We start from the raw sequence: 14,454 nt of genomic DNA, 5'->3' as shown, positions 1-14,454 counted from the left end.
GTGTGGGCGAGCGGTTTGCTGATGTCAACATTGTGAACAGAGTGCCCCATGGTGGCGGTGGGGTTACGGTATAGGCAGGCATAAGATACTGACAATGAACACAATTGCGTTTTATCGATGGCAGTGTGAATGTACAGATATACCGTGACGAGATCTGAAGCCCATTGTTGTGCCAGTCATCCGCCACCATCACCTCATGTTTCAGCATGATAATGCACGGGCCCATGTCGCAAGGATCTGTACACAATTCCTGGAAGCTGAAAATGTCCCAGTTCTTCCATGGCCTGCATACTCACCAGACATGTCACCCATTGAGCTTGTTTGGGATGCTCTGGATCGACGTGTACGACAGCGTGTTCCATTTCCCGCCAATATCCAGCAACTTCGCACAGCCATTGAAGAGGAGTGGGACAACATTCCACAGGCCACAATCAACAGCCTGATCAACTCTATGCGAAGAAGATGTGTCGTGCTGCATGAGGCAAATGGTGGTCACACCAGACACTGACTGGTTTTCTGATCCATGCCCCTACCTTTTTTGTTAAGGCATCTGTGATCAACAGATGTATATCTGTATTCCCAGTCATGTGAAATCCATAGATTAGGGCCTACAGTAATTAATTTATTTCAATTGACTGATTTCCTTATATGAACTGTAACTCAGTAAAATCTTTGAAATTGTTGCATGTTGCGTACATTTTTTGTTCAGTGTAGTTATATTAGTTTTGCAACTGAAGTCAATTTGGGCAATTCCATTGGTCCTGGAGCAAAACCCCCACTCATGTTACCGCGCAGAAAGGAAAAGGTCTACTGGGATTGGTTAGTGGGCTTGTCTCGTCCACTTTATATTCAACGTCAATCTATTCACTTTCATTGTTGTTGGATGCCAACCATCTATTTTTAAAAACATTTTCTGGGAGGGAAAACCATTCTAGTACAGATTGTTTTTTTACTGCAACTCAGCTTGTTTGCTCAAGTAAGTAACGTTACAGCTTTCCTTCCTGTGTTACATGTTATCAGAGTATTGTCATAGCTAATGCAAACTTTAATAACTTACAATTGTTTGTCTTTAATGTTTGCTCAAACAGTACTGTTAACACATTAAGCTAGCAAAGTCAACTCAGCTCAACAAAGAAGAAAATGCTAACTTAGCTAGCTGGCGTTTTTCTTTGCATTATTTGTAGGACAATAATGTTAACGCAAGTTTTCTAGTTAGCCTCGTTAACTTAGGTAATGTTGGCATGTTTACTAAGTTAACTAGCGCCGTTGCTCGGTGCTATTGCTCTTGTACTAGCTAGCTAGCTAAATTATGTCGGTGCTCACCTCATGTTTCAGCATGATAATGCACGGGCCCATGTCGCAAGGATCTGTACACAATTCCTGGAAGCTGAAAATGTCCCAGTTCTTCCATGGCCTGCATACTCACCAGACATGTCACCCATTGAGCTTGTTTGGGATGCTCTGGATCGACGTGTACGACAGCGTGTTCCATTTCCCGCCAATATCCAGCAACTTCACACAGCCATTGAAGAGGAGTGGGACAACATTCCACAGGCCACAATCAACAGCCTGATCAACTCTATGCGAAGAAGATGTGTCGCGCTGCATGAGGCAAATGGTGGTCACACCAGACACTGACTGGTTTTCTGATCCATGCCCCTACCTTTTTTGTTAAGGCATCTGTGATCAACAGATGTATATCTGTATTCCCAGTCATGTGAAATCCATAGATTAGGGCCTACAGTAATTAATTTATTTCAATTGACTGATTTCCTTATATGAACTGTAACTCAGTAAAATCTTTGAAATTGTTGCATGTTGCGTACATTTTTTTGTTCAGTGTAGTTATATTAGTTTTGTTTGCTCAAACAGTACTGTTAAAACATTAAGCTAGCAAAGTCAACTCAGCTCAACAAAGAAGAAAATGCTAACTTAGCTAGCTGGCGTTTTTCTTTGCATTATTTGTAGGACAATAATGTTAACGCAAGTTTTCTAGTTAGCCTCGTTAACTTAGGAAATGTTGGCATGTTTACTAAGTTAACTAGCGCCGTTGCTCGGTGCTATTGCTCTTGTACTAGCTAGCTAGCTAAATTATGTCGGTGCTCTTTTGTCTTGCTAGCCAAGTTACTTAGCTAGCTAGTTTGCTAACGTTAGTAGGTTTGCTAACATTAGTGTGGCGGTATGTTAGCTCGCTAGCTAGCAGCTTGTGTTGTTAAGTTGGCTAGATTACTATCTGCTTGTGTCCTTGCTATCTGAGTTACTTAGCTAGTTAGCTTGCTAATGTTCAATGCTAGCTAACAACAATAACATGGCCGTTTACAAAATGATGTCGGTGCTGGTAATGTTATGTTATAGGGCATTTACTCACTGCTCTAGAATGTAGTAAAATACGGGTAAATTCAAGAGTGTGCTTCTAAATTAATGTCAAACTTAGATTTCTTTAGCCTATCCAGTGGTTCCCAACTCCAGTCCTTGAGTACCCCCAACAGCACACATTTTTGTTGTAGACTCGGACAAACATACCTGATTCAACTCATTGAGGGCCTGATGATTAGTTTACAAGTTGAATCAGGTGTGCTTGTCTGGGGCTACAATAAAAATGTGTACTTTTGGGGGTACTCGAGGAGTTGGGAACCACTGCACTATGCCATAATGAATCACACAGTTAATCATTTGATTGTTCTCTCCATTGAGCCACTTGTAGACATGTCATAGCCCTGTTTGTTTCTGTTTGTCTCTCACAAGGTAAATATGCTGGTAGGGACCACCCATACACAAACATGTATGCACGCGTGACTGTAAGTCGCTTTGGAACAAAGCGTCTGCTAAATGGCATATTATTATTATATTATATCTTAGGATTTCACTGGGTATTGTGTGATTTGTAGTGTAAATTATAATTTTTGGATTGTAAGTGGTCTTTATGCTTAGTTCTTCCTCTTTCTCTCCTGTCTTTAGTTCATGAGGCTCCTGAGTGGCACAGTGGTCTAAGGCACTGCATCTCAGTGCTTGAGGCGTCACTACAGACCCCCAGGTTCGATTCCAGGCTGTATCACAACCGGCCGTGATTGGGAGTCCCATAGGGCGGCGCACAGCGTCGTCCGGGTTTGGCCGGTGTAGGCCGTCGTTGTAAATAAGAATGTGTTCTTAACTGACTTACCTAGTTAAATAAAGGTTTTTTTTTAATGAAGTTTGCCGTTGTTCAGTTCCTGGATGAAAAGAATGAACCATATGCAGTAGCTCCACAAGTATGGATCAAAGATGACATCTGTTATTGGCCACCACTCAGCCTTAGAAAAAAGAACCAAAGAAACAATTTAGCCATCAAGTGTACGCTACCAGACAGCACCTGGGAAATAAGTTGCTTTAAGATCATGAAGGGAGCAGGTAATTTGGCCTAATTTATGTTTCTGATATACTCTCATTTTAACTGTTATTGTAATTAACTTGCCTGATATGAAAGTCTGTGTTTTGCGTCATAATTCATGCCTCTACCTTTAGTATTCACTGGTCTAGACAATTGGAAGACAGGAAAGATGTATTGTAAACGGTTCCAAGCTGGGTACAGTGTTGAAATGAGAGATGATGAGCAAATAAGAAAGCAGGAGGAGAACTGCAAATAGAAAGTACCCATCCCAGGATTTTGATGAAGGTGAAGATGATTCTACTCTTCCAGACGCACCACCAGTCCCAGCGTAGCAGGGAGCCTTTATCAAACCGTGAAAACGTTGCGGTGAAAGCGGACTTTAGAGCTGGTGTCACGTCTCCTCCCGTTGCTCTCCTCCGGCGCTCTGATTCGCCGGTCTACTGACCCACCGGTCTGAGTGCACCACCTCGGCAACACCGGAATGGAAACCCAACGCACCCTAATCACCTCCAGCGCACCTGCACCTCATCATCTCATCACCACCCCTATATAGCCCTGGACTGTTCAGTGTTGTGTTGTGTGTGATTCTTAGTGTCATGTTGTGTACTCGCTCTTTGTTGTTCTCTTGCTCAGTGTTAAGTAAACCTTGAAATTGTTGATTCCTGCATCTGCGTCCTACCTCTTCATACCCTCAGTACTCGTCACAGAATAACACACCTCTCGAAGATTGATACAGCAGGTAATCCTCCTGGAGTTTAAGCGCCTCGACCAGCACCAGCAGAGATTGCCTAGCTGAACGCCTCCATGCAGGAAGTGCTCCAAACGCTGCATAAACTGACCATCGCTCTGGTTCCACCTCAGGGAGCGGCGAGTACACGCAGTCCACCTCCTCCCATGCTATCGCCAACGTCTGAGGGACCCCTCGCCCTGCTGGAGCGCTAGGAAAACAGCGAAATGTAGAGGCTTCCTGCTACAGGTTTCACTGTATCTGGAGCGTCAGCGTGGGGCATCTCCATCGGACCAAGCCAGGATAGCGCTGGTGATTTCGCTACTGAAGGGAAAGGCGCTGGGTTGGGCCACGGCAGTCTGGGAAAGAGGTGAGGCCACGGCGCTTCCCTACTCCACCTTCCTTAATCGGTTCAGGGCGGTGTTTGATCATCCCACGGAGGGAAAGGATGGGGATGAGCGTTTCCTCTGGCTACAATAGGGAGAGGAAGCCGCGTTCGAGTATGCCCTGAGCTTTTGCACGATGGTGGCGTCTTCTGGCTGGAATGAGCATGCTCTACGCACAGCCTTCAGGAGAGGCTTACGGGAGGATATCACGACGGAACTCGCATGTCGGGACAACGAGATGGACCTTGATACCCTCATCGCTACGTCCATTCATGTTGACGACATGTTGAGAGACTGACGGCGTTCCCAACACCACCCGGAGCCTCGACGCTCACCCCATCTGAGCTATGGAAGCCGCCCTGCCTCCGAGTCCTCACCCATAAAGGTGGGCAGCACTCCCTACAGCACTACGGACCACAGATCTCCTGGCGGCTCCCTATCCAGGCGGTATGACTACCTTCGCCGCTCCGTGAGTGTTCCGTCATCACCTGTCACCAAACCATTGTTTTTAGTTCCCCTAACGGTGAATGGTTCTTCCTTCACTTCGCTTTCCATGGCAATGATAGATTCCGGATCAGTGGGGAACCCTATCGATAGGGAGCTGGTCTCTGAATGGGGGTTTCCCACCGTGCCACTGCCTTCTCCGTTACACGTCACCTCGCTGGACAATAAACCACTTGGATCAGGCACCATTATGCACGTCACTCTCCCCATCACTATCACCACGTCAGGGACGTCCGAGCGGTCCTACTCCGCCTCCGGGAACACAGCCTGTTGGTGAAGGGGGAGAAATACGAATTCCACCAACAGGCCATCTCCTTCCTGGGATACAGGATCAGTCCTCAGGGGGTGTTCATGGAAAGAGCGAAGACGGACGCCATCAGGTCATGGCCAGTCCCCACCACCATCAAGGGCCTACAGAGCTTCCTGGGCTTCGCAAATTTCTACCGGCGTTTCATCAGGTCCTTCAGCTCCATAGCCGCCCCGCTCATCTCTCTCCTTAAGGGTGGGCCTCAGAAGCTGACCTGGAACCCTGAGGCTGACGCTGCCTTCAAGAGGCTGAAGGAGAGGTTCACCACAGCGCCCCTCCTAAAACACCCAGATCCAGCTCGTCCTTTCATCCTGCAGGTGGATGCATCTGAGGAGTGCGTGGGTGGGGTCCTCTCCCAGCGGCAAGGTAAGCCAGAGAAAATGTATCCCTGTGCCTTTTTCTCGAAAAAGCTTACCCCCGCAGAGAGGAACTCTGGATTTGGAGACAAGGAGCTGTTGGCGATGGCCCTCGCTCTGGAGGAACGGAGACACTGGCTGGAGGGCGCAGTCCATCCATTCCGGATTCTCACTGACTACCGGAATTTGGAGCACATACGGGCAGCGAAACGGATGAACTCTCGTCAAGCCAGGTGGGTCTGATGGGAATTTTTTTGTAAACTATTGGATAAACAAAGTTAAATCACAGACATGACGAACATATAGTCATGATTCTCTGTTGCTAGGCAAGAACTTGAATGGTTCCTTTCACTGGGCTTGGGTGTGTGTGTGAAGTGGGGATCAGACCTAGGGTCGAATTGCTCGCTCTTACCTAATCCATGACTGTTCTACCTTATCAGAGACTGAAACCAGACTGTTGCCTAATGCATCTCTCCTCAATCAAAGTAGAGAGAGAGTGGCGCCAGAATTGAACAGAGTCTAGACTAATCATGAGTAATTACAGCATGACAGGAGGGAAGAGAAGAGTGGGTTTTGGGTATGTTTGAAAGATTAAGTGTGGACCTGTCATGTCCAACAATCAATCTTCAGGTCAAGCCAGGGTGAGCCAGGGTTGAATAGAGTTTAAACTGAAGATGAGTGTTTTTGCACGATAAGGGCTGGATTGATTGTAAGGAAGTGGGCAGAGCGGTAGAGAGAGGGAAACTGAAGATGGTGGTGGGGGAACCCAAGAGGGAGGGGCTTTAAGCTAAGATGTATGTGAATATGACTATATCAACGGAGAGCTGAGAGGTAGAGGGGAGGTGCTCTGCAGACCATCTCGGCTTCCGTTACTCTGTGTAATAAAGTCTATCTTGATTCTACATAAATTCTGGAAGAATTTTGATTTTTAATAAGTATAGTGATAATTTTCCACAACATATTGGCGCCCGAACAGGGACTGGAAAAAGAGATCATTGGGTGCTTCGCCATCGGAGAAAGTTTGGACGAATCACACACAAACATACAGTGGCCACTGTTAATACAAGTAAGTGACGTTCTTACTTTTAGCATTGAAATTGTGTGATTCGATCAAGCTGAATCTGAGGGTAAGGTACGGAAGGGGTCTCTCCAGTATTAAGGACTACATTTAGGAAATTTTTGTTGGAATGAGAAATAAGCATGCATGCAATGTTTTTGATTGTTGAATACTGTTGGTATTACAAATATGTTAAATCCTGCGGATACCGCTTTGGAGAGCTAAAATTAGCACTCCAGAGGGCTGAATGGGCAGGTGGCTAGCCAAGAGTGCCTACGGTTACCGCTCTAACGTGGGGTTCATTGTTAGAGGCTGCTCGGGGGTAGGTGGTACATACATGAAGAGTGCCTATGGTTACCGCTCTAACGTGGGGTTCATTATTAGAGGCTGCTTGGGGGTAGGTGGTACATACACGAAGGGGCCTACGGTTACCGCTCTAACGTGGAGTTCATTGTTAGAGGCTGCTCGGGGGTAGGTGACGCATCATCCTGTGGGCGTGATGCAATAATTAGACAGGGCCAATCGGGTTAATCAATCAATTTCAATCAATTTTATTTTATATAGCCCTTCTTACATCAGCTAATATCTCGAAGTGCTGTACAGAAACCCAGCCTAAAACCCCAAACAGCTAGTAATGCAGGTGTAGAAGCACGGTGGCTAGGAAAAACTCCCTAGAAAGGCGAAAGCCTAGGAAGAAACCTAGAGAGGAACCAGGCTATGAGGGGTGGCCAGTCCTCTTCTGGCTGTGCCGGGTGGAGATTATAACAGAACCATGCCAAGATGTTCAAAAATGTTCATAAGTGACAAGCATGGTCAAATAATAATCAGGAATAAATCTCAGTTGGCTTTTCATAGCCGATCATTAAGAGTTGAAAACAGCAGGTCTGGGACAGGTAGGGGTTCCATAACCGCAGGCAGAACAGTTGAAACTGGAATAGCAGCAAGGCCAGGCGGACTGGGGACAGCAAGGAGTCACCACGGCCGGTAGTCCCGACGTATGGTCCTAGGGCTCAGGTCTCTCAGTTGGCTTTTCATAGCCGATCATTAAAGAGTTGAAAACAGCAGGTCTGGGACAGGTAGGGGGTTTCGTAGCCGCAGGCAGAACAGTTGAAACTGGAATAGCAGCAAGGCCAGGCGGACTGGGGACAGCAAGGTGTCATCATGCCCGGTAGTCCTGACGTATGGTCCTAGGGCTCAGGTTCTCAGAGAGAAAGAGAGAACGAGAGAATTAGAGAGAGCATACTTAAATTCACACAGGACACTGGATAAGACAGGAGAAGTACTCCAGGTATAACCAACTAACCCCAGCCCCCGACACATAAACTACTGCAGCATAAATACTGGAGGCTGAGACAGGAGCGGTCCGGAGACACTGTGGCCCCATCCGAAGAAACCCCCGGACAGGGCCAAACAGGAAGGATATAACCCCACCCACTCCGCCAAAGCACAGCCCCCGCACCACTAGAGGGATATCCCCAACCACCAACTTACAATCCTGAGACAAGGCCGAGTATAGCCCACAGAGGTCTCCACCACAGCACAAACCAAGGGGGGCGCCAACCCAGACAGGAAGATCACGTCAGTAACTCAACCCACTCAAGTGACGCACCCCCTCCCAGGGACGGCATGAAAGAGCACCAGCAAGCCAGTGACTCAGCCCCTGCAACAGGGTTAGAGGCAGAGAACCCCAGTGGAGAGGGGAACCGGCCCGGCAGAGACAGCAAGGGCTGTTCGTTGCTCCAGCCTTTCCGTTCACCTTCACACTCCTGGGCCAGACTACACTCAATCATATGACCTACTGAAGAGATAAGTCTTCAGTAAAGACTTAAAGGTTGAGACCGAGTCTGCGTCTCTCACATGGGTAGGCAGACTGTTCCATAAAAATGGAGATCTATAGGAGAAAGCCCTGCCTCCCGCTGTTTGCTTAGAAATTCTAGGGACAATTAGGAGGCCTGCGTCTTGTGACCGTAGCGTACGTATTGGTATGTACGGCAGGACCAACTCGGAAAGATAGGTAGGAGCAAGCCCATGTAATGCTTTATAGGTTAACAGTAAAACCTTGAAATCAGCCCTTGCCTTAACAGGAAGCCAGTGTAGGGAAGCTAGCACTGGAGTAATATGATCAAATTTCTTGGTTCTAGTCAGGATTCTAGCAGCCGTATTTAGCACTAACTGAAGTTTATTTAGTGCTTTATCCGGGGTAGCCGGAAAATAGAGCATTGCAGTAGTCTAACCTAGAAGTAACAAATGCATGGATTAATTTTTCTGCATCATTTTTGGACAGAAAATTTCTGATTTTTGCAATGTTACGTAGATGGAAAAAAGCTGTCCTTGAAACAGTCTTGATATGTTTGTCAAAAGAGAGATCAGGGTCAAGAGTAACACCGAGGTCCTTCACAGTTTTATTTGAGACGACTTTACAACCATCTAGATGAATTGTCAGATTTAACAGAAGATCTCTTTGTTTCTTGGGACCTAGAACAAGCATCTCTGTTTTGTCCGAGTTTAAAAGTAAAAAGTTTTCAGCCATCCACTTCCTTATGTCTGAAACACAGGCTTCTAGCGAGGGCAATTTTGGGGCTTCACCATGTTTCATTGAAATGTACAGCTGTGTGTCATCCGCATAGCAGTGAAAGTTAACATTATGTTTTCGAATAACATCCCCAAGAGGTAAAATATATAGTGAAAACAATAGTGGTCCTAAAACGGAACCTTGAGGAACACCGAAATGTACAGTTGATTTGTCGGAGGACAGACCATTCACAGAGACAAACTGATATCTTTCCGACAGGTAGGATCTAAACCAGGCCAGAACTTGTCCGTGTAGACCAATTTGGGTTTCCAGTCTCTCCAAAAGAATGTGGTGATCGATGGTGTCAAAGGCAGCACTAAGGTCTAGTAGCACGAGGACAGATGCAGAGCCTCGGTCTGACGCCATTAAAAGGTCATTTACCACCTTCACAAGTGCAGTCTCAGTGCTATGATGGGGTCTAAAACCAGACTGAAGCATTTCGTATACATTGTTTGTCTTCAGAAAGGCAGTGAGTTGCTGCGCAACAGCTTTTTTCTAAAATTTTTGAGAGGAATGGAAGATTCGATATAGGCCGATAGTTTTTTATATTTTCCGGGTCAAGGTTTGGCTTTTTCAAGAGAGGCTTTATCACTGCCACTTTTAGTGAGTTTGGTACACATCCGGTGGATAGAGAGCTGTTTATTATGTTCAACATAGGAGGGCCAAGCACAGGAAGCAGCTCCTTCAGCAGTTTAGTAGGAATAGGATCCAGTATGCAGCTTGAAGGTTTAGAGGCCATGATTATTTTCATCATTGTGTCAAGAGATATAGTACTAAAACACTTAAGTGTCTCTCCCGATCCCAGGCCCTCGCAGAGCTGTGCAGATCCAGGACAGCTAAGCCCTGGAGGAATACGCAGATTCAAAGAGGAGTCCGTAATTTGCTTTCTAATGGTCATGATCTTTTCCTCAAAGAAGTTCATGAATTTATCACTGCTGAAGTGAAAGCCATCCTCTCTTGGGGAATGCTGCTTTTTAGTTAGCTTTGCAACAGTATCAAAAAGAAATTTTGGATTGTTCTTATTTTCCTCAATTAAGTTGGAAAAGTAGGATGATCGAGCAGCAGTGAGGGCTCTTCGGTACTGCACGGTACTGTCTTTCCAAGCTAGTCGGAAGACTTCCAGTTTGGTGTGGCGCCATTTCCGTTCCAATTTCCTGGAAGCTTGCTTCAAAGCTCGGGTATTTTCTGTATACCAGGGAGCTAGTTTCTTATGACAAATGTTTTTCGTTTTTAGGGGTGCAACTGCATCTAGGGTATTGCGCAAGGTTAAATTGAGTTCCTCAGTTAAGTGGTTAACTGATTTTTGTCCTCTGACGTCCTTGGGTAGGCAGAAGGAGTCTGGAAGGGCATCAATGAATTTTTGTGTTGTTTGAGAATTTATAGCACGACTTTTGATGCTCCTTGGTTGGGGTCTGAGCAGATTATTTGTTGCGATTGCAAATGTAATAAAATGGTGGTCCGATAGTCCAGGATTTTGTGGAAAAACATTAAGATCTACAACATTTATTCCATGGGACAAAACTAGGTCCAGAGTATGACTGTGGCAGTGAGTAGGTCCAGAGACATGTTGGACAAAACCCACTGAGTCGATAATGGCTCCGAAAGACTTTTGGAGTGGGTCTGTGGACTTCTCCATGTGAATATTAAAATCACCAAAAATTAGAATATGATCTGCTATGACTACAAGGTCTGATAGGAATTCAGGAAACTCAGAGAGGAACGCTGTATATGGCCCAGGAGGCCTGTAAACAGTAGCTATAAAAAGTGATTGAGTAGGCTGCATAGATTTCATGACTAGAAGCTCAAAAGATGAAAACGCCATTTTTTTTTGTAAATTGAAATTTGCTATCGTAAATGTTAGCAACACCTCCGCCTTTGCGGGATGCACGGGGAATATGGTCACTAGTGTAACCAGGAGGTGAGGCCTCATTTAACACAGCAAATTCATCAGGCTTAAGCCATGTTTCAGTCAGGCCAATCACATCGAGATTATGATCAGTGATTAGTTCATTGACTATGACTGCCTTTGAAGTGAGGGATCTAACATTAAGTAACCCTATTTTGAGATGTGAGGTATCACGATCTCTTTCAATAATGGCAGGAATGGAGGAGGTCTTTATCCTAATAAGATTGCTAGGGTGAACACCGCCATGTTTAGTTTTGCCCAACCTAGGTCGAGGCACAGACACAGTCTCAATGGGTATGGCTGAGCTGACTACACTGACTGTGCTATTGGCAGACTCCACTAAGCTGGCAGGTTGGCTAACAGCCTGCTGCCTGGCCTGCACCCTATTTCACTGTGGGGCTAGAGGAGTTAGAGCCCTATCTATGTTGGTAGATAAGAGGAGAGCACCCCTCCAGCTAGGATGGAGTCCGTCACTCCTCAGCAGGTCAGGGCTTGGTCCTGTTTGTGGGTGAGTCCCAGAAAGAGGGCCAATTATCCACAAATGTTATCTTTTGGGAGGGGCAGAAAACAGTTTTCAACCAGCGATTAAGTGCTGAGACTCTGCTGTAGAGCTCGTCACTTCCCCTAACTGGGAGGGGGGCCAGAGACAATTACTCGATGCCGACACATCTTTCTAGCTGATTTACAAGCTGAAGCTATGTTGCACTTGGTGACCTCTGACTGTTTCATCCTAACATCGTTGGTGCCGACGTGGATAACAATATCTCTATACTCTCTACACTCGCCAGTTTTAGCTTTAGCCAGCACCATCTTTAGATTAGCCTTAACGTCGGTAGCCCTGCCCCCTGGTAAACAGTGTATGATCGCTGGGTGATTCGTTTTAAGTCTAATACTGCGGGTAATGGAGTCGCCAATGACTAGGGTTTTCAATTTGTCAGAGCTAATGGTGGGAGCCTTGGCGTCTCAGACCCCGTAACGGGAGGAGTAGAGACTAGAGAAGACTCAGACTCAGACTCCGACTCGCTACATAATGGGGAAAACCGGTTGAAGGTTTCTGTCGGCTGAATGAGCGACACCGGTTGAGCATTCCAACAGTATTTCCCTCCAGAAGCCATGAGAAAGTTGTCCGGCTGCGGGGACTGTGCGGGGGGATTTATACTAACGTTACTGTCTGTACTTACTGGTGGCACAGACGCTGTTTCTTCCTTTCCTACACTGAGATTACCCTTGCCTAACGATTGCGTCTGAAGCTGGGCTTGTAGCACAGCTATTTTCGCCGTAAAGGCGATCGTTCTCCTGTATATTATGAGTACAGCGACTGCAATTAGAAGACATCATGTTAATGTTACTACTTAGCTTCGGCTGTTGAAGATGTTGATGAACCATGTCCAGATAAAGCGTCCGGAGTGAAAAAGTTGAATAAGGGAAAAAAGTTGCGATGGAAAAAGGAAAATAACGTAAAGTTGGCAGCTAAAACGCACAGGAAAATGACTCTTCTGTCTCGGGATAAACGTCCGGGGTGAAAAAGTTTAACGAAAAAAGATGAGTGAGGACAAAACTAAAAAGTTGGTAAATTTGTTGAACACAAAGATTGATTAAACGTTTATTAAAAGTAAAACGTGAATAGTTTGGCAGGTAGCCAAGTAGCAACAAACAGTTAAAAGGTATGTCATCCTGAGTAGGTGACACCATAAATTGGTAGTAGCTCTGGTTATTCAGAGTAGGTGAACGGTTGTGAAATAGCCACTAGGGCTTCAAAAATATAGAGAAAATGTTAATTAGAGTAGGTCTGCTCATCTCGTGCTGGTGAATGGTTTGCTTGAGCGGCTGTGGTTCATTCAATGGTGATTAAGTTGTATGTTTCATCTGTCTCATTCAGGTTGCTAATTTGGTCAGCTTGATCAATTAGTTTGGTTCGATTGTTTTGTCTGACTCGTTTTGTACAAGACTGGTTTGTTGGACCTGCTTGAAAGCTGCTCTTTCATCTTTGTCCACTGGTCTGACTCAATTTGTGCATTCAATCTGTCCAATTTACTCAGTTGTTCATCTGATGTATTTGTTCAATTTGTCTGATTCATTTGTTCGTCCTGCTGGTCATTCTGTCTGATTCATTTAAGCACGAGTGGCCTGTGTGAGGGATCGGACAATAAAAATAAATCCTGCAAATATAAGCCTTTTCTGCGCGGAAGAAGTGTCAGGAAAGAGACTATATTTGAGGTTGGGTGAAGTACGGTGGAGAAAGGCCATGCCCAATCTTGCATTACGAAGAGGAGAATTAATGGTATGTGGATATTCATTTACCAACTGAGTGTGGAAAATTCACATTACCAGGAGGGGATCAGAAGGTGTGTGTGTCTTTACCAGGAGGGGTATGAGAAATCCTGGTGGAGGAACAGGTCACATGTACGGGTGTGATCGTATGACGTCTACACATTGTATTTCGGCCAGTCTTTTAGGGTTGTTTCGGACATTATATTTGGAAAATGTAGAGGTGATGTAGGATTATGGTAAAATTGACCATAGTAAAATAATAACTGCAATAGGGTTAACATTCCAAATTGGGGCCCTTTGATAGAATAAAATATCCCTGTAGGTTATACAAATAGTGATTAAGCGTGTTTGAGAACAACTTTGTGTGAATGTGATATGAGAATGGTATAAATGAGTCGCACTCTGAAGTTTGAATGATGAGGTATAGAGGTGTGTATGATGATTTTATATAAGTTTGGATAATAAGCTAAATTAATGCAATAGGCTACAATTATAACATTATCAGAAAAAGGCACAATCTAATGCGAAACAGTTATTACATATGTCGTTGATACAGTAATGATACAAGTATAAAAAATAATATTAAAAGGAACGCAAGGGATAAAATCTCATTTTTTGGAAAGAAGCAGAGTATGAAGATATATTAGGAAGAAGAATACTATTAATTGAGGAATATAAAAACTTTCAGCTGAGAGCAATAACAGAAATAACAAATTTAGTGGAAGTAAGAGAAGAGTGGCCATACAGTTGAAGTCGGAAGATTAAATACACTTAGGTTGGAGTCATTAAAACTCGTTTTTCAACCACTCCACAAATGTCTTGTTAACAAACTATATAGTTTGGGCAAGTCGGTTAGGACATCTACTTTGTGCATGACACAAGTAATTTTTCCAACAATTGTTTACAGACAGATTATTTCACTTAAAATTCACTGTATCACAATGCCAGTGGGTCAGAAGTTTACATACACTAAGTTGACTGTGCCATTAAACAGCTTGGAA

The sequence above is a fragment of the Coregonus clupeaformis genome, chromosome 16 (assembly GCF_020615455.1).
Source record: "Coregonus clupeaformis isolate EN_2021a chromosome 16, ASM2061545v1, whole genome shotgun sequence".
Lineage (NCBI taxonomy): Eukaryota > Metazoa > Chordata > Actinopteri > Salmoniformes > Salmonidae > Coregonus > Coregonus clupeaformis.
This window is presented reverse-complemented; position numbering follows the sequence as displayed.